Source organism: Dasypus novemcinctus, chromosome 4 (assembly GCF_030445035.2).
Source record: "Dasypus novemcinctus isolate mDasNov1 chromosome 4, mDasNov1.1.hap2, whole genome shotgun sequence".
NCBI lineage: Eukaryota > Metazoa > Chordata > Mammalia > Cingulata > Dasypodidae > Dasypus > Dasypus novemcinctus.
In genome coordinates this window covers 143,258,699-143,282,574 of record NC_080676.1, presented here as the reverse complement: position 1 = coordinate 143,282,574, position 23,876 = coordinate 143,258,699, and the positions used below count along the sequence as shown (strand labels likewise).

Here is a 23,876-nt window from a genome sequence, read left to right as displayed (position 1 = left end):
GTTCTTGACCACCAAAAGTGGAATTTGGTACAAAGAGAGGGTTGCATCTCATCACCTTCTGATTTACTTACAATTCTTTTCTTTGTATCCTAGCAACAGGGAAAGAAACAAGTTACTTTCAGGTATTTGTTCATTCTACATCCATCAAGGGTGCCAGGAGCTTCTTCCACACTCAAATCTGTCCTCTCTTGACTTGGCACCTCCCCAACAAAGAAGTGTACTGTCTCTAAGTATCATCTGAGGCCTTTGTCTGGGATGGGTTGGAACAATAGCCACCTTCAGAACTAGGTCCCCAGTGATCCCAAGTTGCTAATCAAAAGCAGTAATTAGCAATGGGACCATGACTCCCACCCCTGATTTGGAGAACAGGATTTATGCTCCTCTCCGGTACCATGAGCCAGATCCCACTGCTGCCTGGCACAATAATAGGGGAATGAGTGATGGTAACTTCCATGAAGAAAGAGCAATTCCCTGGTATTTACTGCAAATCTCTTTCTTAAATGCTTTAGAGTGTTCTACTGGACACTAGAGTTTTGAAATACTTGATACAAAGTGATCATGCCTGTTTAATAGTTGCCTGATGGAGGGGCTGATTCCTGGAGTTTCCTAGTTTGCCATCTTATACAATAATCCATCCCCTAGCATATTTCTTAGAGCTGAAAATTCTCATGGTTTTATTCTTTAACCATCAAGCCCAACTTTACTTACCAGATCTTTTTACTATATTGTGCTAATTCATCCACCTTTTGCAAAGCATTTAAAAGTAGTTATGTTTTCTATTTTTAACTTAAGCACTTCAGTTTTTCAACAATCTTTGGATTTTAATTGAAGCTTTGTTGAAAATTAAGTACAAATTCTGTGTCCCCTTCCTAATTAATTATAAGAAGAAAATAGGTATCTATAGAAGTTGGTGATATGGCTAAATAATTGGTCACGTTAACTTGTTGTAGCAGTTTGACATTTATGAATTACAAAAATAGATTTTGGATTATGTTTGTGAACTGATCTCTTCCTCTGGGAATATTAGATTACACTGAATTCTGTAGTGTGGGAGGAGGGGCACCCGGCTTGCCTCAGTGGCAAACAGTGCGGCAAGAGGTGACACCGCCTCTGCCCACTGGGCCTAGACAAGGTGACCACGCCTGACTAGGCCTTTGCTGCTAACCGCTAGCCGGCACTGCCCTCCCCCTTCCTATCTCCCGCCTAGCCCAGCTCTCACTTCCCCTCCCCCCTCCCTTAAACCTAATCTCTTAGTACGCTGTTTGCCCAGCAATAGCTTACAACCACCTATCAGCTTAGTAACAGTGTCAGCCTATCAAGAGTTAGCACATACTCTACTGGCCAATCACTAGCCCAATGCCAGAACATTGCCTTATATGGAAACAGCATTTGCCCTAGCCAATCAGAACCCGCCACCCCACTCCCCAATCCTATAAATCTGCATCCCCCTCTGCAATAGACCAGACTTGTGCCATAAGTCTCCGCGACTTCTTCCTGGGTCATGCGCCCTCCATGCCTTCGGAGCTCCCGAGGGAAGCCTCAGCGGCCGTACGAGGCTTTCTTCCCCACGCCAGGGACCCCTCTCGTCCCACAACGGGACCCCACTCATCCCTTAACAGGGACCCCGCTCGTCCCACAACGGGACCCCACTCGTCCCTTAACAGGGACCCCGCTCGTCCCGCAACAGGGACCCCGTTTTGCCCCTCACTGTAGCACTTTGATATGGTTATGAATTCCAAAAATAGATAATGGATTATATTTGTGATCTGGTCTGTACCCGGGCATGATTGAATTATGACTGGAGCTTTGATTGGGCCACATCATTAGGGTGTTGAGTCCCCACCCCTTCATGGGTGGGGACTCCCATTTAAAAGGCATGGCAAAGGACATAGTTGAGCATTTTTGATGTTCGAATTTTAATGTTAGAGTTTGAATGCTGAAGACTTAAAGCTAGGGTCCTGGGAAGTAAGGTCACAGAGGAAAGAGAAGCCAGCCCCAGGAAGAGAGGAGCCCTGAGCCAGGGAAGAAGCAAGCCCTGGGAAGGAAGGAACCTTGAACCCAGAGAGAAGCAAGACCCTGCAAGGAAGGAACCCTCACAGATGTTGGCAGCCATCTTGCTCCAACGTGTGAAAATAGACTTTGGTGAGGGATGTAACTTATGCTTTATGGCCTGGTATCTGTAAACTCCTACCCTGAATAAATACTCTTTATAAAAACCAACCAATTTCTGGCATTTTGCATCAGCACCCTTTGGCTGACTAATACAGAATTTGGGACAGAGGAAGGGGGAATTGCTTTTGCAATTACCAAAATCCTGGAATGGTTTTATAAAAGGGTAAGGGATATTTTTGGAGGAATTGTGAGATGCTTGGAAGAAAAGACCTACAGTGCTTTGAAGAGACTGTTGATAGCAATATGGATGCTAAAGAGACTTTTTATGATTCCTTAGAGGTAAATGATGAAACTATTATTGGAGACTGGAGGAAAGGTGATCCACATTTTAAAGTTGCAGAGAATTTAGCAAGATTATCTCCTGATGTTTTATGGAAGGCAGAATTTGAAAATGGTGAGCCTGGGCATTTAGCAGAAGGAATTTCCAAAGTAAACCCAGAGAATGTGGCTTGGCTTCTACTTGCAACTTACAGCAAAATACTAGATGAGGGAGATAAACTGAGGACTGAACCTTTGGGCACAAAGAAAACAGACACTAATTCTGGAAATATCTACCCTCTGGAAATCAAGCTCCCAGATAAAAGTGCTCCATTGGAGGACTTAACTAAACTTGGAACTTGTAAATCAGGATTGAAGATGCAGTTATCTCAGAAAGACTTGTGGAAAGTCTTACTGTCTGATGGCTTGGACCCCCGCATCTTGCATGCTAAACCAACAAGGATTTTGAGAGAACTGTATGAACAAAACCACTGTCAGCTTGGATTAAAAGGGACATGGAAAGGAGATATTGAAGGAGAAACAGCTTTAAGAGGAAAACCATGAAAGTAGATAAATTGTTTTGTAAGCTTCAGAGGTTTATCATAGGTGGGACTTTGCCCCCAGACAAACTGTATTTCTTTAAATTGATTTTGATATGATTTAGTACTTGCATTGTTACTGATTTAAAGTTTTTTCTAATATTGTAATGTCTTTTTAGAATTCAGAGGGTGGAGTATAGTGCTTTGAAATGGTTATGAATTCCAAAAATAGATATTGGATTGTACTTCTAATCTGGTTTGTACCTGGGTGTGACTGAGTTATAATTGGGACTTTGATTGGGGCACATCATTACGGCATTGAGTCCCCACACACCAAGGGGTGGGGACTCACAGATAAAAGGCATGGCAAAGGCCAGAGTTGAGGGTACTGATGTTGGAGTTTGATGCTGAAGCTTTAAGCTGGAGCCCCAGGAAGTAAGGTCGCAGAGGAAAGAGAAGCCAACCCCAGGAAGAAGCAAGTCCTGGGAAGGAAGGAACCTTGGACCCAGAGAGAAGCAAGACCCTGGAAGTGAGGTACCTAGGAAGCCTGAATCCTCACAGCCATTTGCAGCCATCTTGCCCCAACATGTGAAAATAGACTTTGGTGAGGGAAGTAACTTATTTTTTATGGCCTGGTATCTGTAAGCTCCTACCCCAAATAAATACCCTTTATGAAAACCAACCAATTTCTGGTATTTTGCATCAGCACCTCTTTGGCTGACTAATACAGATTCAGAGGTTTCACTTTTATTAGGTTAGTGCAAAAGGAATTGCAGTTTTGGACCATGTATTTTACTTTTTTTTTTTTTAAGATTTATTTATTTATTTAATTTCCCCCCCTCCCCTGGTTGTCTGTTCTTGGTGTCTGTTTGCTGCGTCTTGTTTCTTTGTCCGCTTCTGTTGTCGTCAGCGGCACGGGAAGTGTGGGCGGCGCCATTCCTGGGCAGGCTGCACTTTCTTTTCACGCTGGGCGGGTCTCCTCACGGGCGCACTCCTTGCGCGTGGGGCTCCCCCACGCGGGGGACACCCTTGCGTGGCACGGCACTCCTTGCGCGCATCAGCACTGCGCATGGCCAGCTCCACAGGGGTCAAGGAGGCCCGGGGTTTGAACCGCGGACCTCCCATATGGTAGACGGATGCCCTAACCACTGGGCCAAAGTCCGTTTCCCTGGACCATGTATTTTAAATCAAACACATCTTTATTAATCAAATTAGGAACCATTACAGTCAACACATTTTTGCCAATGAGAAATAACGCTGCTTATTACTGTAGCATAAAAACCCATGCTTCAGGATTCAACAAACTCTTGGAAAGCATTTTCTGTATCCTGCTGGTTGTGGAAGTATTTTCCCTGAAAAAAGTTGTCAAGATGCTTGAAGAAATGGTAGTTAGTTGGAGAGAGGTCTGGTGAATATGGTGGATGAGGCAAAACTTCGTAGCCTAATTCATTCAACTTTTGAAACATTGGTTGTACAACATGCAGTTGAGTGTTGTGGAGAAGAATTGGACCCTTTCTGTTGATCAATGCTGGCTTAAGCCATTGCAGTTGTTGGCACTTCTCATTGATTTGCTGAACCCACTTCTCAGATATAATGGTTTCACCAGGATTTAGAAAGCTGTAATGAATCAGACTGGCAGCAGACCACCAAACAGTGACCATGACCTTTTCTTGGTGCAAGTTTGGCTTTCAGAAGTGCTTTGGAGCTTCTTCTGGGTCCAACCATTGAACTGGTCCTTATGGTTGTCATATAAAATCCACTTTTCATCACACATCACAATCTGATCAAGAAATGGTCCATTGTTGCCTAGAATAAGAGAAAATGAATTTTTTTATTTTCGGTCAGCTCATGAAGCACCCACTTATTGAGCTTTTTCACCTTTCCAATTGCCTTCAAATGCCAAATGACTGTAAAATGGTCAATATTGAGTTTTTTGGCAACTTCTCATGTAGTTGTAATAGGATTAGCTTTGATGATGACTCTCAATTTGTCGTTGTCAACTTCCGATGGCCAACCACTATGCTCCTCACCTTCAGGCTCTCGTCTCCTTTGTAAAACTTTTTGAAGCACCACTGAACTATACGTTCTTTAGAAGTTCCTGGGTCAAATGTGTTGTTGCTGTTGCAAGTTGTGTCTCTGCTGCTTTTTGACTCATTTTGAACTCAAATTAAAAAATCGCTCAAATTAGATTTTTGCCTAATATCATTTCAATAGTCTAAAATAAATATAAAATGAACAGCAAGTAATGCCATTAGCAAAACATTAAGCAAGAAATGCACATTAAAATGATGTGTAACATAACAATATTTATTTAAGAATGTTTTCCAACAGCAAACAGCATATTTCAACAATGCAAAAACTGCAATTGCTTTTGCACCAGCATTGTACTTGATTAAATAATGAATAATTAAAATTTTGACTGGGCCATGTCAGAGAAGGGAGTTTGAAGTTTTGATCCAGGAGCCTGGGAAGTAACATACAGAGAATCTTGGGGTGAGGAAGGAGAGAAGGCCCCGAGAAGAGAGACAAGTTCAACTGATAGTCTACTGATGTCCTTGTGGAGAGAGCAGAGCAGCTGAGCCCAGAGAGAAATGAGCCCCAGGAAGAAAGGAATCCAGGAAGCCTGAACCCATGCAGACATCAGCAGCCATTGCAACAGACTTTGGTAAGGGAAGTAACTTATGCTTTATGGCCTGGTAGCTGTAAGCTTCTACCCCAAAATAAATACCCTTTATAAAACCCAACAGGTTTCTGGTACTTTGCATCTGTACCCCTTTGGCTGACTAATATACTTGTTAAAATTATTGTGTTCATTATGTCAAGTAGTGACCTGGGTTTGGTGGAGATCATTTTTTTATTGCTTAAACGAAATATCATGTTCCAATACAGTCTGAATGTGGTATCTTGGTTTCACTCCATGTATGTTCATGATATCTAGGGAGAGAAAATAAAGGTCCTAAGGATATAAATAAACAACCAAAGTAAATAAATAAATACACAGAAAATTTATGTATCATTGTCCTCATAACTTATAAATAAAGAGGAAGATAAAAGATTTTTCTCTTCAAAGAACACTTAATCACTTGAGACAGCTGAGTGTTTAAGAACATGCTGAAACCAGATGGCTCTTTCATTTAGCTTAGTGATATGGAAATATGGAAAAGATTAGAGACTTGGGAGGAGGGACCAGCATTTACTGAGGTTTTATTACTTTAGTTTCATATGTAAGGATATTAGGGTCATGTAAATGTGTTACCTGGTCTAAGGGCATAAAAATAGTAATAAATCTGGAATTTAAGCATAGGTCTTTGATTCCTAAGTATATGCTCCTAGTAAAAATATATCATTACTTTACATATAAATTTAGTTAATTTAAGCATAGGTCTTTGATTCCTAAGTATATGCTCCTAGTAAAAATATATCATTACTTTACATATAAATTTAGTTAAATTTATCTATTTATTAATTATATAACACAGCTTACATTTTGTTATATAATCTTATCTAACTAATTTAGATTATATTTAAAGTATGCCTTCAAATATTTTCAAACCTACTATATTTCAGGCTCCTCGGGAAACGGAGGTTGGCTGTCACTGTGGGCACCAAGGGGATGGGAAAATGGATGTTAAATGTGTGGAACCAAGGTAAATGTGGGGTAAGAGAGGAGTTTCATGAGAGTACACAAGGATGGATATAAAATATGTAATATTACATCATAAACATATAGGGGACGACAGAATGATAATGTAAACCATAATGTAAAATATAGGATAGCTAAAAATGTTAGAAAACTGCATGTCCTAAAGTATGCACCACAATGTAAGCACAGATGTCACCTGGTTTGAAAGCTATTGTCTCAGACTCTGTACATCACTTTAAGTAAATATGTTGTGAATAGGTTGTAAGAGTATCGCTGTGGAAGGGAAAAGGTTTTGTGGTGGATGTGTGGGAGTGCTGTATATTGTATACATGAATTGCTGTGGTCTAGGGCTCTTGTGAAGAGAAGTTCAATAATGAGGGTCCACAGTGAGCCCCTGATACTAATGACCATGCTTGCGAGCCTATATGCCTGAAATAAGAACAAGGCCTAGAGCAGCACTGTGCCTGGGAATTTCCTCCTGACAGCCTTCATGTTACTCAAATGTGGCCAGTCTCGAAGCCTAACTCAGCATCTAAATGCAATGCCTTCCCCCCAGCATGGGACATGACACCCGGGAATGAGCCTCCCTGGCACCGAGGGATCACTATCAACTAACAACTGATAATGCAACTGGAAAATGACCTTGAATTGAAGGTTCAATGCGGATCAGTAGAATATCCCTGTCTACATAGAATAATATGACTTTAAAATGCTGTTTGACCTAATGTAAGGGGGAAATAGAAAGGAGAAATGAGTTTATATGGCTATGAGTCTCTAAAAAAAAAGAGTCTGGAGGCTGTCAGAAGGATTGCCCTTATGCACAACTGAGCAGAGTCTAAGAGACAGATAAAGTAGATACAATCCCCTGGTATTGGTTCCTTTGAGGGCTAAAGGGACCCACGGGTTCTATGGTCATGACAGATAGGGTTCACTGCCATGTCAGATGGCCCTTCTTTGGAGCTGGTGTTTCTGCGTGATGAAACTGGACCCAGAGGGGATCTCTTTTCATAAGACTATCAGGCTACTTTACTGGAATTGTAGTTGGTATTGGGGTTTAAGATATATTTAGGGGATTGAATCTTTTTACTGACAATATGATAGCCAGGCCCTGAGCCTCAACAGACTCCAGCTCCTACAGTCTGATTTATTGGACTCACCTCACTCAGCTAAGATGGAATTGAAGAAGGACAACCACCACACCATGGAGCCTAGAGTGCCTACAACTGAAAGCAGGAGGATTGCATCCAGTAACCATGTGGAATCTGAGACTCCTCTTGACATAGAGGTGCAACAGACACAACCAATCCAAAGTCCACAGAGAAAAGGTGGCATTGGAGTGGGAAAAGTGGACATGGTGGCTGATGGGTATGGGGAATGGCAGGAAGAGATGAGATGTGGAGGTGCCTTTGGGACTTGGAGTTGCCCTGGATGGTGCTTCAGGGGCAATCACTGGACATTGTAAATCCTCCCAGGGCTCACTGGATGGAATGGGGGAAAGTATGGGCCATGATGTGGACCAATGACCATGAGGTACAGAGATACCCAGAGATGTACTTACCAAATGCAATGGATGTGTCATGATGATGGGAGTGAGTGTTGCTGGGGGGGGAGGGGTGCGGTGGGGGTGGTGGGGTAGAATGGGACCTCATATTTTTTTAATGTAATATTTTTACAAAATCAATAAAAAAAAAACACTTGAAAAAAAAAATAAAATTCAGGCAAGGATGTAAAGGGCTTGTATGCAGAAAACTACAAAACATTGCTTAAAGAAATTAAAGACCTAAATAAATAAAGGACGTTGTGTTCATGAAAAAAGAAAAAGAATATTTAATTTTTAATCCAGATGAATACGTAACTTTTAACCTTAAAATACAGAATAATTGTAGGCTTGTGTAATTTGTATTTTAAGTGTAACTACTGTTAAAGGAAAACATTCAATGACTTTGTTATTGTATTTTGCTTTATAAAAGCTTTTGTTGTAATCAAAACATTCATGGAGGATCTTTATTTACACATCAAAGGATGACCACATTCAATTAGACATGAAAAAAATCTGGACACCTTAAAGATCCATGAAATTATAATAAAATTAGTTTGGGTGTTTGCATAAGAAGTAGAGGCTAAATTGGCACAGGAAGATGTAATTTTTCAAAGGGTTAAAAAACAAATGCTATGCATGGGATTATAGAAAGATGACTATGAAGCAGCCTTATCTTTTTCCTTCAAATCCAGTATAAGCAATAAGCCTGCTTTAGTTGAGCAGCTTCTGTGTCCTGGAGTGTGAGGTACTGTATGCTCTGGTTTGATCTGGAAGGAGTAGACCAGTTCAGAGAAGTTTCTTCCCTGGACTAAAGGAGATGCTGATAAAAAGTAGCAGAGAGATCTAGGTGAGGCTCTGGCAAGATCCTTACCTACTGGGTGCCTTAGAATTGTATCCCTCAAAATTAGATATAGAATGCTGACTGCTTGAATTTTCCTTGGAAAAATAGCTCATCCTTATCAAGTAAAAATTAACAAATTGTGAAAGGAAAATTCAGTAGATGAACTACGGAATAACAATATTGAGACCTGAATTATAGGACTTGAAGTAGTGAGAATGATTTGGCATAAAAACACAAAAGGAGGTAATCATTAGGGAAGAGATGAAGGATATAAGAGAACTAATATGCAATTAATGGCAGTTAAGAAAGCTAAAAAGGACCAGGAGAAAAAGATGTGTTGAGTAAAAGAAGTCTGATAAGAATTATTCTCTGAAGAATAGATTTGATTATACAGATTAAAAGGGTTACTGAGTTTTATGTAAGATTGATCAGGAAAAGAAAAACCAACTACCTTATTTTAGTAAATTCCTAAACAACAAGGATAAAATTTAAAAATGCTAAGCATGCTACTTACTGAAGTAAAGGGCTAATGAAAGGTTCTAAATACTGTTTTCCCTCATATGGATGGCTCAGGATTAGATCTTGGTAGAATCTCTCTTTTAACTCTTACTAAAGGAATCCCCAAATACATGAGAATCTGGTGTAAGTTACTCTGAATATGTGTCTCATTGCTGAGGTTTTAAAAATCAGTGAATTACTAGGTGCAGCTGCACCAGAAAACAGGAAATAGTCAGTGCTCCTGGGAGGCATCATGATTAGCAAGGTATGAAAACTAAATTAGACCTCTGAGTTGATGGCTTTTTTCTCTGAGTTGAACTCCTCAGTACTCACTCAACTGTTCTCATGGTCATGTGTCCCAAGCTCTGGGATTTTGGGATTTTTGGAAACTATTTTGGAATCACAAGAATGACAATATATTATTGCTGTAGATACTGCATTTTTTTCCTGTTCTGGATGCTTTCTTAAAAAAAAATAGCTACAGGATAAAGCACATTTTGTCTAGTGATTTTGATTGTCAGTTTAAACCAAAGATACCACTGCTGGTTGTGGGGCTGAGAACATGTTGTCGAGTGTTGTTATAAGCAGCATGACCATCAGATCCTCAAACCATTATGGCAAAGACATCGGATAAGGATAAGTTTGGGGAAGAAAGTTCTGAAAAAATTTTGATGCCAACATGTTTGAAAAACTATTCTTGCTTTGATTCATTAACCCAGGTAAATATAGGTACCTGTCCAATGAAATTCTGGGGTATAGCTGAGATGAGCCAATGAATGGGTGTTTGAGAGGAATACAGAATAAGCAACTATCTTTATCTTTACCAGACCCTAAAATAAGAAAATAAGAGTATTTTACAATGCTTTTGGAAGCTAGTTTCGTGTTTAAATTAGCTAATTTGGTGTTTAAATTTCTAAAACACTGTTATCATATGTGTAGCAATTGATCAGTAGAAAGAGATCTAAATCAGTTTGTGATACAGAACAAAACGAGGACTTGAGAGACTTTAGATGGTTGTACTGCAAGTATTTGTCTTAAGACTATTTCATGAACAATGATTTAGAAATATCTACTGAGTGGAAACATGAAAAAAAGGAGTCAATGGCAGAATACAGTGTTACACAGTGTCTGGGGGGATTTGCCTTTATAAATTACTTTATTCCATTGCTATTTTGAATCCTCTTGAGAGACAATTGCTGGTCTGTTGTATATCTTTGGCAGGGATAATTCAACTATTGAGAGACATCAAATAATTCTGAGATTCAAACAGGGCTGGCTTCATGGGTATGCAGTCACACAGGACCCCACTCTAAGAAGAGCCCATGCTCGGTTCAATGCTCTGCTGTCATGGTCTTGAAATTCTTAGCACTCTTTGAACCAGAAGCTCCATATTTTCCATTTGCACTGGGCCCCACAAACTATGTAGCCTTATCCTGCATCCAAAATTTTTGCTATGTCAGACAGATATTCCAGTGAAGATGGAGCAGCCTGATAGTTCATTGATAAAATGGAAATGGTATATATAGGAATAAGACATTAAAAGTAGCTCTGGCAGAGCACATCATACCTATGATCAGATCTATGTTTGGGACTAGCAATAGAAATCTCAGAACTGCTAGCTCCTGTTGCTGAATGATTAGAAGTAGCACAATTTTATCCCCTAATTAAGCAGAAGTTATTGTCTTCCTCAATGAAAGAAGTTCCTGAACTGAACAATCTGATGCTGTTTAGATTTCTGCTGGGATTAATCCTGTCAAAAATAATAGTTAAGCTGGCAAGTGTAAGTCTATTGGACAGAGTTGAACATATATAGGGCAATGCAAGAAAAATTGAGCAGTAGATTCATGGGAATATTATGACAAACTTAATCAATGGCAAGTTATCAGTGGTAAGCAGTTTTTGTTGCTTCTCATGAGCAGAGTGTTACAAATTAAAAAGGAACCTCTATTTCCTGTGGTGTAATTGGGAACGATGGGACAAATTCAAGTCAATACCACGTCACCCCCAGGAGAGGCAGCAAATGGATAGTACTTCATGATGATCTTGGATTCCGAATTGGTGAATATCTGTTTCATAATGGCTAGGGTGTGATAATACCTTAAGACTAGGTGGAACCCCGAGTAATGAGCAGTACCTGCTAGTTACTGATTGTGAGAAATATACAGGTATAGGAAAGAATGTTTTTCTTGGGAAGGTTAACAATATGACAAGGCAATACTTACTGATGTTCGTTGTGCTCAACATTATTCTAATATTTCTATGTCATCTATGTGATGTAATATATTTATATTTACTAAAAGAATTTAAAAGTGCATACCCCCCTACCTGATTCAAGATAAATGAGAAGCTAGCCAACATTACTAGTTTTAGGAGAAAGAACTGGTACTTGATTTTTGAGATTCTATTGCTAAGCTGGGGCAGCTCATGAGAAAAGGAGCTGGCCATGTAAGCAGTGAGGTTGCTAAGTGACTAGTAATATATAAACCAGTAGGAGCTGAGAGAGGATGATTTCAATATGTGATCTATGCCCACCCAATCTTTTTTCTTGTGGCCAAATAGATAACAAATATGGACTGACTAGGACATCTGAACCTGGGCCTATAAATCCTGAAATCTTCACTATGTTATGTTGTTGCATGACCCAAATCCTTTCATAAATCTAAGTAAACAGCTGGTGAGTGAAGCAGGTGTTGCAATACACTGCATTATTGTTTCAGGGCTAATGAGATACTGCATGTAAACTGCTTACTACAGTGGCTAATACATATTTAATCCTAAATAAATTGTGACTGTTTTTGGTACACATGCTCACTACTTATTCTTAGAGTTATCAAATTTGCTAAATTCCAAGTTACAAACTCATCAGACAAATGTAAATATTTACAAATTTATGTTATCTTCAAAAATATGTCCTATCTGTATGTTAAGAAACATAATATGGATTCAGTATTGAATTCAGGTCACTTGCAGACATGTGACTTTTGAGAATGTAACCAACTATGGGTATCAAGTCATCCACTGATGATATTGGGGATTGAATCATGTACCCCACATTCCTCTGCGTGTGAACACATTTGTAAATAAGACCTGTTGAATTTGTTATTAGTTAAGGTGTGGACTCATTTGTGAATAAAATTTTCAAAGATCCCTTTTAGATGAGGCCAAAATGAATGAGGGTGGGATGTAATCCATATGCCTGGAAGTTTTATAAAGAGAGGAGATTCAGATACAGTCAGTGAGTAGAAACAAAAAATTGGAGAAGCCAGAGATGAGACAATTCCATGTGATGGGGGAAAAGATACAAACTGTGGAACCCCAAAGTCTGTTGGCAAACCAGCACCAGAATGCTACAAACTTCAGGGAGAAAGCAGGGCCTTGCTGACAGCTTGATTTTGAAAGTCTAGACTCCCAAACAGTGAGCCAATTAATTCCTATTTTTAAGTCAACCAATGTGTAGTATATGTCATAGCAGCTATGTCAAACTAAGACAGATGAGGTAGTAAATTAGAATGTATTTAAGCCAGATGACACCTGATATCATTTTCTGTGATGTTATGCCATTGCAAATTATCTTAATTTGAAAATGAAGAGATTGGAGAATTTATTTTCATGATTATTCCTTGTTACATATTCCTGATAAAATAAAGGTTTGCTGTTATTTATCCCATTTTTAATTTATAGATAATTTAGTCTGGAAGTTAATTTGGAATACAGTGTATTTTGGGACTTGAGAACCTTGATCTTTCCAACTATACTGATGCTGGTTGAATAAACATCCAATACAATACATTAATTCAGTAAAAAAAAAAAAAAAAAAAAATATATATATATATATATATGACTCACTGCAGAAAAACTCAAAATTCTTGCTTAAATTAGCTTTATTTAATAACTTGTTAATTTATTGATTCTTTCATATTATAGGCTCCCTTTGTAGGATCATGGTTTGAATATTTTGTATCATTCATCTATATTAATAAGGATTCTCCGCAGTTTATTTTGCTTAATTATTCAGCTGTGTTATTTCATAATCTTATTCATGTGATTACAACTTGGTAAAGTAGATAACGCTTTGAGATTTTTAAATCTACTAAATATTAAATTGTGAGTTATTAATATCTTGATTCTTTTATTTTTCTAAGTCTTTGAAATTAATTTTGTTGGTCTCTTTCTTCTACAAAGCTGCAGATATCAGATTGACACAATAATAGTTTAAATTATGTTTCTTTTAAACTTGTTCAATTATTAAAACTCATTCATAATGAATATTTACCACACAGTCCACTTTTTTTGGAATTTATATGTTCATGACAGCAACAAATGAGCAATTTGTCTAAAAATCTATCTTACATTAAAATTACTCATTCTGATAAAATGAGAAAAAAAATTAAGTAGTTATACTTTACATAGATCTTGGAAATAAGAGTCTCAGAACTTTATAAATGCTATATTTAGTGGTGCAATAGCCAATTGAAAGTATTCCACATCAGAACACACATACACTTATTTCCTTTCTGTAATCCATGACTGCTTTCCGTTAAAAAGCCAAGATTTGGTACCCTTATAAGAAATGCTACATGCTATCAATCACAGTTTATGAGTAAAAAGGAGGCATTTAATTTCCTAATAATATATAAACATAAAGCAAAATAAACAAGCACACAAACAATATACATTGAGATGCATACGGGTGTTTCTTTATGCACTTCATTACACTTCATTTTTCTTTCATTGGCTCTGTTATGCCATCCCTCAAGAATGAGTTTTTTTAATAAATCAGTTTTGTTATAAAATTATTTTGAAATTTTTTTGTTATAAAATTACTTGAAAAATATTTTAATAAAATTATTTTTATTAAAAAACAGTTTTTTAAAAACTGGCTTATAATTTCCAAAAGCTTTTAAAAAATCCATCACTCTTTAGCATTTAATACCATTTCCATTATCAGAAGACTATAAAATTGTTGAAAAATTTTCATCAGTCTTTAAATTTCCTTTAGCCTTTTATGATATATTCAAGTAAGAACTAATCACGTCAGTTTCTAAGAATCTGACAAATTCCTTGTCTAACATACCACTCAAAAAAAAAAAGAGTCCAAAGACCTCTCAAATGCATGATTTGTTTTTCTTCAGAGAGCATGACTGCTTCAACAGCATATAATAGTTACTTTACTGATTTTGCTTCTAAATGCCCATTCTGGTATCAAGAAAAATTATGTATATGTATGGTGGCATTTTATACATGTATACACACAAATGCATATATGCACATATATACATACATACATATATATTAGCGGATTGTAGAATGCATATATAATGTTTATCCACTGTATGTTGTATTTATAATATAATGCATGTTATATAATATATATTATATATGTTTGTATGTGTATGTATATGTGTGTGTGTGTGTATATATATACACAAAGAGTTTGAAGTATTTGAAGGAGACTTAAAAAGTAACCTTCATTTTCTTCTTTTTCTATTTCCTAATGGCATACATTTTATGGAAGCATTTTAAGTGATTCATCCCTCAGTTTATTTCAGTTATTACAGTTAAAATAGAAATATTTTAGTTAAAAAAGATATGCAGAAAATATGTATTTAGAGTGGACAAAGACAAGGTCAAAATTTTATCTACATAACTAACTAGAGTAGAAATTCATTTTATTGGTAAAGGCATTAAAAAATGTCTAAATGGCCCGCGTATCTTCTTTGCAAACCAATTACACTGAAATAATATGATTAAAATTTATTTTGGGTACTCTTTCTCTTAATAATTACCATTTTCCATAGATGGGGCAACTCAGTAAGCACAAATTGATCATGCATATTAGAATGAATGAATTACTCATATTGTTTCCAACTTTACTGCTAGCTGAAGTCAAGGAGGTCAGGGGATCAGGAGTGTTTAGTTAGTAAAGTACAACTAACTGGGTGAGACAATAAAATCTCCTTTATGATTTGTTATATTTTTAAAATGTGAAAAATAATATCTCACATTCACCTATTTACCAAGAAATCAGTTGAAACTCTTTTTATGGATCGATAATGAGGCCAAAGTAGTCAAGGGAAGTTTGAGGACGCTTGGTATTTTGCCCTAAGTGTTTTATTGGGGTCAGACCTAGTATCAAACTCTCTGTATTATGAGATCTTTCAATGGCTTGTTATTGATATTTGAACAAATGTACAAAACCAAGAGTCTAGTTTCATATAAGAGAGTTAAAGTGGAATTTGCAGGTACTATTTTAGAGATAGTTTATAAACTTTTGAACTGCTTGAGGAATCTGATAATTTATGATTGCTGTCTTGTTTTTTTCGAAATAACCCACTTAAGTAAAACTACAAATTCATTGGATAATTAATTTTCAATAAATGTCAATAAAAATGACAAAAACATTTTTGTGTTATATATTTATGATTGGAATCATACAAATCAAACCACCTCCAGGTGATTTCCCTTGGGAAGAATGAATGAAATGAGAAATGGTGGTTGGTGGGAAAACAGCATAGCAAAGCCATTTTAGAAAAGCTCTGACAAAGCAACTTTCCAGAATAGAGGAGCCACTGTTCTGCACATAGGAAATGTCTATATATCTGTCTCCTGATTATTTGTTCAATTGATTAGCATTTTTATCAGTGCTTCTCAAAGTAAGGTGCATGAAATAAATACATCATGAATTACCTGGAAAATAAATTCAAAATACAGATTTCCAACCAGACATTAAAAATCAACAACTCTATTGATCCATGTTGTATTAACTACATAGAACTTCATGAACCGTTAGTATATTTTTTGCTAAGAGCTGTATTTGTTTGAAATAATTAAAAAATATCAACACATTTGTTAATATTTACCTTCCTGGTATAGCCTTTATGAAATCACAGTATTGTCTTGAGGAAACTTTATATTCTTTGGAGTAAAATATATTTTTCCATGCTAGGCAAAAATGTCAGGCAGGATATAAATGACCTAAAACTTAGCATACCTGCACTGAGAAAGTTTAGGTTCTTCTAAATCCTTCATATGAAGAGAGACAAATCATCCAACTGCAAAAATAGAAAATGAAAACAAAAATGTTTCTGTTTTTCTTAATGAACCAAGCTTTTACAAAGAACCTTTTTTTTTGCCATGTTGCTGGTAGCAGACTTTTATATTGACAGGTTTCCCATCTCACTCAAATATTTAGAGGATAGCGAATAAGGCTGTTCACCTTGACTTAGATGTCTTTCTCATCAGATTTAGCTGCAAGAAATGTCAGAACTAAAATTGTTTCATAGCTTTGCTGTAAAACTTTGGAGAAAGAGGCTTCTTTCGTCTGCACTATATAATTTAGTTTGTAATATCAGGAAATGTAGGTTTCAGGGGAATAATCTCTTTGAGGAAAAAAACACAAACCGCCAAACCATATTCTTTTGACCTTATTCTTCTTTAATTTTCCATGGTCTTATTTATTTGTCTGTTTATTATATCAGTAACTCCAACCTTGGACCTACAGGTGATATTTAACCTGGACAAGACATTAGGACAATTTTTTTTTTAGTCCTATCTGATTAAATCTCAGCGAATACAGGTACTGATCTGAAAGGTTTTCTTGAAAAGGTTGTGGCTATCTCCTTGACTCTGCCAGGAGGACCTTTATCTCCTTCAGTGAACTATACTATAGCCTTTAATGTCCCTGGAAGTTATCTCTCTCTGATTGTTCCTTCTCAATAATCCATCTAGAAAATTTGATGTAGATATAGTACACAAGTCCTTGAACTATGAGAGAGAATGGCTCAAATCTTTCATTTAAAAACTGTACATCATTGCCTAACAATATAGAATAGAATGTCTGAAAGACTTTACAATTTTTCCTCATGTTTTTATATTCAGTGGCTCTATAATAAGTATCTAAAAATGAAGGAGAGCTTGCTATCAAATTCACACTTTCCCATTCAATTCAACAATGCTTATAATTAGTTTTATTGCCATTCTGCAGTGTTAGCAGAGTTACTCAAGACTACAAACTAATTTATGGCAAAGAGAACCTAAGTCTCTATTTCCAGGCTACTGTTTTTTCCATCATGTCGCATTAATATTAATGTTATTTGTCAGACAACCATGACCTGACTTAGGTACTCTTATATTGAGGGAAATATTAAAAGGCACAGCATTATTATATTGAAGTTAAAAATTGGAAAAATATATTAAATAATACCTATAAGCACTCAAGTATTTCAATTGTGGAAATGACAAAGAAGCAAAAGATTAGACAAACACCAGTACTGAAAACATAAATCTCTTACAGGATATTTGAATGAGCTTATTGGCAAGATCTGGCCCTTTTGATTTCAACTTGCGTTCTGATTTCTTCCAAGATAGTGATTCTGTTTAAGGTGATGTTTAATTTGCACTCCTTACAAGAGATGGTTCTGAGCGCGACTAATTTAAGCTGAAGTACCATTCATGTGAAAACTTTCTTTTGACTCAGCAACATGACTGGTTGAAAGAAAAGAAATATAGTTTTAATCATGTATTGAGGCAAGGACAAAACAGCACAGTTTTAAGATATTGTCTGGTTCACGAAGATGCTGTTGCTCATTTAAGTTCTTTTCCAGAAATGACACTCAGGACACCATGCACAGATCTCTTTTAGGACTTTATATAACAGCTATTCATTTTCATATTTCACATTTATAGAATTTATCTTGATGGAAACTCAAACATTTTTCTGCTAAATAGTTTATGCTGACCATTAAAATAAAGACAAAACTATAATCTTTTTGAGAATGAGGTAAAATTATTAAATAAATGAAGTTCATGTAGTGTCCATGTTTATATATTAGGAAATAAATACTTGAAATAAACACAACTTCAAAATAGATAAAAATGATCTCTCAGTGCCCAACATTTGTCTCTCAGTTTTCATTAATGTTCTTAGTGCTATCCTGAAGTATCTCTTCTAGATCAAAACTTATAGGTAAGTACTAATTTTATGTTGCCTATATCCAACACCATACACAAGTTTTCAATAACCACCTGAAAATACATATGCTTTGCCTATTTCAAAGAATCAGCTAGAAAAAGAAACCAAGCTCTGCCCTTATCAGCTATATCAATATAGAGAATTCACTGAACTTTTTTGCCTTTTTTGTTGATTAATTAATTTATTTAAAATTTTTAACTTAAAACATTTGACACTTGCTCACATGACATCCAAAGCACCCACATTTGTTTCATTATTTTCTACCATTAATGACAACTTTCAGAAGTATCATGCAAAGTCTGTAACTGGAAGTTCTTTCAATATCATGAAGCGATTTTTACATTGCACAGAGGTTTTCAATTGTTCAATCAAATTCTTTTGAAGTATAAATAAAACTACATAACATACACTGCTCCTTCATTGGCTGCAAGTCTGGAGGCAGCCAAGAAGTTAGTGACAGTAGTTTTTGCATCTCTCAGATTGTAAAGAAAAAGATGACCATGTTGCCACTACCCTCTTGGAAATTAAATTTCTTGCTTTGAACTACCAATAAAAATGTTATAAAGTCAATGAATGGTAAATATGCTAAAGCTTACCCAAATGCTTATTCTAAGAATGAGACATCTGGAAAATACATATTCTATTTTGAAGTCATCTCTATAGCAGCTATTACTGTTATTATTATGACTAAAACTATTATTCTGTTGAAAAATATGTCTCATATTTTATATATTAAAGTTTTATTTAATATATAATCATCCAAAATCACTCCTTTAGTACTCTAGTCATTCAGATCTTTGGGGAGTGATTTAATTTTTGGAAGCTGACTTACTCATGTATAAGCTTCCAATGAGATGCAGTCAAAATCTGAAAATACATTTTTGGAGGTAACTTTACTTTCAGCTCGAATAAGTGTATCATTAAATAGAATGTAAAATGCAGTCCCTTTTCTATTGCTTTATTGAACTCTTCAAGAGTTTCCAAATAATATACAGTGATCATATTTAATTTACTGATTAGAAAAGTGAAAGCCAAAAGAATCATCTTATATAGGTCATCTTATCCAAAAATGTAAAGTAGACCACATCTCAAGAAGAGAAGTAATATATTAATTAATGATGATATATATATATAGAACCATATATTAATTATGATATATAAAATTAAGTAATGATGTATATGTCATATATATTCTGTGTGTGTATTCAATACGGCTACCTGAGAATGGATGATAGGAACATATAAGCAGCAATGTTTGATCTTTTTATTATAGGTACCCAGCCAGTGTAGTTATTGCTTGCCCTTTGCTTTCACTTTCTCAGATGGGTCTTTGACCAAGATAGTGCTTGCTTTAAAACTTTGTTCTGCAGCTCAAAAATTCCGCTGTGTAATTGCTACCTTAACAGTCTGGTGGAAATCTTCATTAATTGTTAAGCCAGAGGAGAAATAAAAGAACCAACAATTTTAGAAGCGAAATGGTGAATATTTCAGACATAAGAATCATCTCTGTATGATGCCATTTCGAGAATGTTTCAATAAAAGTCTATGAAGGATTGCAGAAGAAATTTAAGGAAAAATTGTATCTATTTTAGCCAGACATCAGCGCTTTCTAAATTACAAATGAGCAGAGTAATTTTAATAATGGTTAATTTGTACTGGATGGTCATTATGGGTCAGTTACTGTGCTAAGAGGTTTACAAATGTTGGTTTTATTTAATATTCACTGGAGGCTTGCAGATGAGCAGTTCAACTGCCATACATTAAATATCTTTTCAAAAACATTACATGTAACTAATAGGAATAGAATTCCTTTTGTAGTGGAAACTATTTCATTAAGTTTTGCAAGAATTTCTGAAATACTTTTTCAGAAATGCAAAGTGTATACTAAATATTTAGTATGTGAATATTTACCAACCAACTTCCTTAATTTGCATTTTAAATTTGTCCACCTAATGCGTTCAAACTTTAAAGTGTAGTACTGAAGTGCACCTGAAGATATTCAGTGTTATATTGTGGTTCAAAAAGCATGAAACATTTTCACCACCCTGAAGACTGAATACTTATTAACATGGAGTTCTAGATGATTGATACATTTTAATTGAAGAGAACTTATATTACTATGCTACTACTTTCATATACAGATTTATCATGTGCTCTGCTTAGATATCCTCACCTAATTTTTGTCTTCTTCTTTGAGGAAAAAAATAATTATTTAACAGGAATGATATTTACCAAGTAACCTCTGAAGAAGGAATGCAAAATAAAATAGCTAAATTAAGTTACTGGCATTCTATCAATACCTAAATTGTTAAGAGTTAACCAATATTGCCACTGTGAGAAAAATAATTCCAGTTTCTCTTTCAATATTGCTATTACATGAAATGTTATCTTCAGTGAATATTAGTTCCTACATTAAAACCAAAATTTATGTATTAATACAATAGGATGTGTTATTTTGTTAAGGGTTATCAGTGTTGCTACTGCTAATTCAGGTATTTCTTTTAAGAATTTGAGATATCCATGCCCTGAAATCTAATTTAGTAAATGAGTTAGGAAATTACAGTTTATTTTATTACCATTGGTGAATTTGGTGATTACAATACTTTTTTCTCTGTAATATTTTTTATGCCATGATAACTACCTTCATTGGAGTTAATGAGCTTTAGTAAATTAGGAAATTAACAGAAAGATAAATATCACAAAAAGATAGTTTGTTTTAATTACTTTATTAAATCCAATTTTCCATGCAGATATGTAAAATTTTATTATATTTGAATAATTGTCTGAATCTATTGCTTTCACAATTAACACTACCAAAAATTAAATGGGTTTTATTCCTTAGAATCTTAACATAATTCAATTATCCACATATTTTATTGACACAAAAAAGATCAAGATTTTTTTAATGAGAATTTAACTTTTAACAAAATTCTAGTGTTTTGTGTTTTATAATGAGCAATTTTCCTATCATAGAAAATTGTTTTAATCAAACAAACACAATTTTCCTATTTGTATCTTGAAAATTGTACCCATGATCACAAAAAAATTAATGTGAAATAATAACATGTAAAGCTTGCACAGCCTCTCTATGGGAAAGCCAAGAATACTTCAAAATCAGCATCACATATTATGATGAGATGATTTTGGATATTTTCAGACGGAATCATGTCCCATAGAAGAACATACTCAGTCCTTACCCCCAGTCCTGGAGGTATGAATGCGTTGTAAATGGGATTGTCAAAGATCCTTTTAAGATGGGGCCAAATTGAAACAGGGTAGGCCTTTTTCCAATATGACTAGAGCCCTTACAATTAAATGAAATTTGGACATAGAGCTAGGAGGAGGCAGATATCCATGTGATGGAGGATTGCTGGCAGTCACCAACAGAATGCTACAGACTTTGAAGAAATTATGGCCTTTATATCTTGACTTTGAATGAAAACCATGAGCCAATAAAGTCCTATTGTTTAAACCAAACCAGTTTGTCATATTAGTCATAGAAACCCTTGAAAACTAAGACATTATCTTTTTTAGAATAGATAGGTGACCAGTATTCAATTCAGAAGGTCATATTTAGAAAATTACAACTCAAATTATTTGGAGGGGAATTAAAGGAATGGGAATCATAAGGATTGCCCATTTTAGATTAAGTGTAATAATATAATAATGGACCTATTAGATAGGATGAATGAAAAAATATACCTTGTTTGAGAATTTATTTTATTGATTTTTAAGAAAACACACTACTCATCATTTGGAACACAATCAATTTATTCTGTTTTATTCAAGTTGTTAAGGAGGCACAGACACCTTTAAGTGGCCATCACCTAAACTTCACCTTCCCCCAGCTCCTTCTCTGGGGAAGTCACAAACATACACTAAGCAGCCATCTTATGACCTTCCACTAAATCCTTTTCTATTTTGTGCCATTTTACAATCTAGGGGAGATGTTAAGTCTAATGGAAAGACCTAGCCAGAACTTAAACCAGGAAACCAGGAATAAGTGACCCCACATGCTTATCAGAACAGGAATTGTCTGCCGCCGGGCCTCCTTCCCCAAGGTGCATAAAAAGTCACTCAAACATCACAGATTGCTCTCTCTTCTCAGCATGAAGTATGGCATGTGGAGCTGCTATCTAAAGATTCTGACCCTGAGCAGTTTTCGGCCACACTGGGAGCTGTGATGGGACTTCTTCCCATGCTCTTTAGCACTCTTAGTGCTAATTAAGGGACAAGGAGATGTGCCCTTTCCGGACTCTTTACTCTGTACAATAAAGGGATGATTTGGTGAATGTTTTTGTTGTGCCTTGAAACAGTGTTCCCAAATGCACCGTTGTAGTAACTCAGGCAATAGATTTTGGTGCAGCAAGCAGGATGCGAGGGTAAATATGGAGAGGATTAATTTCTCGGCTCCTCTTCTCATAGCTTCTGCAATCCTTTTGTACAAAGGTGTCTAGGACATCACAGGACTTAGGATTTTATGGGTGAAATTGAAGGATTGCCCATGCCCTGCCAGTGTGGGTGCAGGTGCTGATCCCTTGCTAGATCCAGGCTTGCCAGTTCACTGGGCGAGAGATAGTGAGAAATAAGATTTTGAAAATCCTTCCGTGAATACCAGGGAGTTGGCAAATTAGTTAACCGAGACTGATTTTGAGCTTAGTGTGAGACCAGTTGATATCCAGGAGACAGTTAGAGCTAAGGCTGGGGAACTGGAGTTGAAAATGAAGGTGCAAGATTTTAGAGAGGAGTAGATAGGGGATATGAAAGATATGGGCAGAAGACAGGAGAGGACCTCCTGTCATGAGTGTCCTGACTTCATGATGGAAGCGAAACAATCACATTAACCCGGCCGAGTGGAGAAGTCTCAGCCACATTGCGAGCAACCCCATCCTCCAACAGACCCTTAGCCAGCTGGACATGAGAGGAGGAAAATGGGAATGAGAAAGGAGCTGGAGCCCTGGAATCTGCTGCTGTGGCAAAGCCACAGCTAGGCATGGTGCTGCCCCAAATGTGTTGGCTCATAAAGGAGTCTAATTCCAATTTAGACATGGAATAATGCTGAAGAAGCTATAGTTACCCTGTGACAACCGGGTACTGTCTCACCAGAGGGATTTAGCCCCTCACCAGATTCACATTTCATGCTCAGTAATGCAGGAGGTTCTTGGACCCACAGAATATCTTGCAACTGGGCTGTCTGTGCCACTAGGACCCCCTCCCCCAGAGCTGGATAAAAGCCACGCTCAAACTGCAGGCAGGTCTCTCTTCTCCTGTGCAAAGTGGAGCATGCAGAGCTCCTATCCATCTACCCTGACCCAGATCAGTTTTCAGGCAGCCCAGGAGACGGCTCTCTTCTTTTGGACTCTGTACTATAAGTGACAGGAGAAGTGCCTTTTCTGGACTCTTTGTTCTGTACA

General features: G+C 36.4%; 1 pseudogene; it reads right to left on the bottom strand.

Moving 5' to 3' along the window:
• Nucleotides 1-4,171: 4,171 nt before the first annotated feature.
• LOC139438849 (histone-lysine N-methyltransferase SETMAR-like) lies at nt 4,172-11,566 on the bottom strand (annotated as a pseudogene).
• Nucleotides 11,567-23,876: the final 12,310 nt, after the last annotated feature.